Below are 4,445 nucleotides of genomic sequence, written 5' to 3'. Positions count from 1 at the left end.
GGCCACTCTCTAGTTGTGGTGCGTGGGCTCCTCATTGCCGTAGCCTCTGTTGTTCAGCACAGGCCCTAGGTGCATGGGCTTCAGTAGTTGTGACACCATGGGCCTGGTTGCCCCTCGGCATGTGGGATCCTCCCAGACCAGGGATCAAACCCATGTCCCCTGCATTGGCAGGTGGATTCTTAACCCCTGGACCACCAGGGAAATCGCATAATGAGAAGGTTTTAAATTACAACTTCAATTTCCTTAAAAGTTAGTGCTATTTAGATTATTTCTTCTTGAGTGAGGATTGATAGTTTTATGTTTTCCAAGGAATTTGTCACTTTCATCTAAGTTGTTGAATTTATTGGCATGTGAAAGTGAAAGTCACTCAGTCATGTGTGACTCTTTGTGACCCCAGACTGTGCAATCCATGGAACTCTCCAGGCTAGAATAATGGAGTGGGTGGCCTTTCCCTTCTCTAGGGGTTCCCAACCCAGGGATCGAACCCAGGTCTCCCGCATTGCGAGCGGATTCTTTACCAGCTGAGCCACAAGGGAAGCCCAAGAGTACTGGAGTGGGTAACCTATCCCTTCTCCAGTGGATCTTCCCGACCCAGGAATTGAACCAGGGTCTCCTGCATTGCAGGCAGATTCTTTACCAACTGAGCTATGAGGGAAGTGCTTACTGGCATAAAGTTGTTAATATTTCCTTATTCTTCTTTTAGAATCTGCAGAGTGTGTAGAAATGTCATCTCTCATTCCTGATACTGGTAATTTGTATTTCCTTTCTTCCCCCCTGATCAATCCAGCCTGAAAGGGAAAGTGTTAGTCACTCAGTCGTGTCCAACTTTTTGTGATTTCATGGACGGTAGCCCTCCAGGCTCCTCTGTCCACAGGATTCTCTAGGCAAGAATACTGGAGTGGGTTGCCATTCCCTTCTCCAGGGGATCTTCTCAACCCAGGGATCGAACCTGGGTCTTCTGCATCACAGGTCTTTACTGTCTGAGTCACCAAGGAAGCCCAATCTAGCCTAGGTTTATCAATGTCATTGATTAGATCAGCTAATTTAAAAAATCTGTGTGTGTATGTCACTCTGTTATGTGGAAAATTATCTTCATCTAATAACAGCCTCTAAATACACTACCAGACAAGCTGTCCCAGAATTAATGGAATGTAAAAGATCACACACCAAACTGAAATGCTTGGATTACAAAGTTTATTAAATAGTCAATGTAAAGCATAGTATGAGAAATGGGTTAGAAAGAAATCTATGGCAAGATAGGAAAATTGGGGTTGCTCCCAAGTGAGCTGACCAAATTATGTAATCAAGGATTTCTCTAATTTTTCCTCTGGAATAAACCCAGGGATGGACAGCCCATTCCCCAGTCAGCACAGTGCCGGCAATGATTCTTCCACTAAATGGCTTATCGAGTGTGGCAAAGTCAGGCGCTTTGAAGTATATTAAGATTATAAAAAGAAGACTGCCTCTTACACCAGGCTGGGGAAATATTAGTTTAATGGGACCTCAGAAAACCCAGATCTCTATGAAAAGGATCTCCCTGATATGGTTACCCTGAATGGTCAAGAGAGTCTAAAGAATTGAAACTGAGTTTATTGGAGTCTCTGCATTTGTCAGTGGGAACACAGCTGACTTAATCTAGTAGACAAAACAGGGGGAAGGAAGTAGAGGCAATCACAAGTCTTCCACCATGTTGTGTGTGCTCTGTTTCACATCCTCTACCACATGGGGGCTTGTCTCATAGCTCAGGTGGTAAAGAATCCACCTGCAATGCAGGAAACCCTGGTTCAATTCCTGGGTTCGGAAGATCCCCTGGAGAAGGGAAAGGCTACCCACTCCAGTATTCTGGCCTGGAGAATTCCATGGACTGTATAGTCCATGGGGTCGCAAACAGTTGGACACGACTCAGCAACTTTCACTTTCACCATCCACATGGAGGCAAGTACCCCCACTCCTGGCCCTCCCTTCTGCACACAAGGGTTCCCTACTTGGTCCTCTTACATTGTCTTCCTGTCACCCTTCTCCCAATTTGTCTCGTGCCAAAGTCCTGCTTATCCTTCAGATGGCAGTTCAAATGTTTCCTCTGGCAAGCTTTACTTGACTCCTACATATTAAGTTATACTTTCCTCCCCATCATTTATCACAAGTGTGAAAGTGAAAGTCGCTCAGTTGTGTCTGACTCTTTGTGAACCCATGGACTATACAGTCCATGGAATTCTCCAGGCCAGAATACTGGGGTGGGTAGCCTTTCCCTTCTCCAGGGGGTATTCCCAGCCCAGGGATAGAACCCAGTCTCCCACATTGCAGGTGGATTCTTTACCAGCTGAGCCACAAGGGAAGCCCCTATCACAAGTGTAATTAATATTATTTAGTAGTTGTCTCTTCCACTAACTTGTGAGCTGTGTGAGAGCAGAAACCGACTAGTTCACTGTTGAATTACTAACACTTGGCAGAGTCAGGGGTTAATAAAAATACCAGTTGAATGAAAAAAAATACCAGTTGAATGAAAAACTCTTGGTGCTGATATATTTTTGCTCATTTAAGTTAGGGCTGTTCTGTCTTCCTCCGTCTTAGGTCAAAGTCTTTTCAATTCCCTTTATCCAAGGCTCAGATCCTCTCACACACATTCCAAGAAATGACCCTATTATCTATTCCCTGATCCAAGTAGTAATTGACATCACTGTATATGGGCTAAAATCTCTCATGTAATTTGGTGCAAAGGAGCCTTGGAAAAGCAGGGTTCTCCGTTTAAAAATGAGGTGTTCAGAGTTCCGAGTGGCCCAAGACTCTGTAATGAATAGGTCTTGTGTGCTCTCAAAGCCCAGCGAGAAGGAACGGTGTGGCTGTGGGCAGCCGTGAAGTGAGCTGTGTTCCTGGGTATGCTGCTGCCGTCACTGGGAGTAACGCTGGGAAAGCTGTTCCAGGGTGGGGCTGGCCATTCTCTGGAATGTAGGGAACACAGGCTCCTCAGTGGGAGAATAGCTACACTCAATCTGTTTCAGTCACTTCCTCTCAGAGTACTTGCCTGCCTCTCATCCCACCGGAAACTCACTCGTACACTCCTTAGCCCACCCCAAAGTCAGCTGCTTTAAAACTGAGTGAAGACAGTAAAGAATCTGCTTGCAATGCGGGAGACCTGGGTTCAACCCCTGGGTAGGGAAGATCCCCTGGAGAATGAAATAGCAACTCACTCCAGTATTCTTGCCTGGGAAATCCCATGGACAGAGGAGCCCGGCGGGCTACAGTTCATGGGATTTCAAAGAGTCGGACACAACTGAGCAACGACCACATATTTACAAGGGTGTGATTAGGAAAATGTGGCTGGAACAAAGGAGCTGGAGGTAAGGACTGTCTCCCTCTTGTATTTTTTTTTTTTTTTTTTCGCTGCATTGGGTCTTCACTGTGGTGTGTAGGATTTCTCTTGTTGTAGAGAACAGGCTCAGTCAGGTTGCAGGGCGTCGGCCTCTCCAGTTGCCTTGAGATGGCTTATTGCCCCGTGGCATGTGGGATCTAGTTCCCCACCAGGGATGGAACCTGCATCCCCTGCATGGGAAGGCACATTCTCAACTAGCAAGGAATGTGCCGGGCCTTTTCCTGAAGTGCCAGATGCCTCAAACCACTAATGGAGACCTGCATCACAGAGGGTAAAGAATGCAGCCGAGGGCACTCACAGAGCTGAATTTTACCCTGGGACTCAATGGGATAATGCAATTCAAGCCCTTAGGAGACTGTAGGGCTCAAAACGTGGTAGCTGTTTAACTCTTAGGTGCTCCCTGGGTCTTCTCAGAGTCATCTGCACCTCCTGCATCTGGAACATTACACTGGATGAAAATGGCCTGTATAATTTTCTCTTTCCTCTGCTAGACTGTAACACGTAGAAAAAGTGCCTTCCAGGTTCCATGATACGTTCGTATTTGTTGAGTGCCTATGACATCAAGCAGTAACTGTTCTTTACCTAAATTACTTCATTTAATTCTTAAAACCCTGTGGAGGCAGGAATTATTGTTATCATCCAATGTGATATATCTTGTTCTAGTCACTAAATTGTGTCCAACTGTTTTGCAACCCTGTGGACTGTAGCCCCCCAGGCTCCTCTAGACAGCATATTAAAAAGCAGAGACATTATTTTGCCGACAAAGGTCTGTCTGGTCAAAGCTATGGTTTTTCCAGTGGTCATGTATGGATGTGAGAATTGGACTATAAAGCTTGAGTGCTAAAGAATTGATGTTTTTGAACTGTGGTGCTGGAGTAGACTCTAGAGAGTCCCTTGGACTGCAAGGAGAGCAAACTAGTCAATCCTAAAGGAAATCAGTCCTGAATGTTCATTGGAAGGACTGATGCTGAAGCTGAAACTCCAATACTTTGGCCACCTCATGCAAAGAACTGACTCCTTGGAAAAGATCCTGATGCTGGGAAAGATTGAAGGCAGGAGGAGAAGGGGACGACAG

The 4,445-nt window shown here is 45.8% G+C and overlaps 1 long non-coding RNA gene across 1 annotated transcript; it reads right to left on the bottom strand.

Annotated features, from left to right (window-relative positions):
* Positions 1 to 1,180: 1,180 nt before the first annotated feature.
* Positions 1,181 to 4,146, bottom strand: LOC122443675. Its single transcript, XR_006270084.1, has 2 exons — positions 2,330 to 4,146; positions 1,181 to 1,762 (listed from the first exon to the last, which is right to left on the bottom strand). It is a non-coding gene; the product is annotated as an uncharacterized LOC122443675 (long non-coding RNA).
* Positions 4,147 to 4,445: the final 299 nt, after the last annotated feature.

The sequence above is a fragment of the Cervus canadensis genome, chromosome 6, assembly GCF_019320065.1.
Source record: "Cervus canadensis isolate Bull #8, Minnesota chromosome 6, ASM1932006v1, whole genome shotgun sequence".
NCBI lineage: Eukaryota > Metazoa > Chordata > Mammalia > Artiodactyla > Cervidae > Cervus > Cervus canadensis.
Note: the sequence above shows the minus strand (reverse complement) of the source record. Positions and strands in the feature narration are given on the sequence as shown.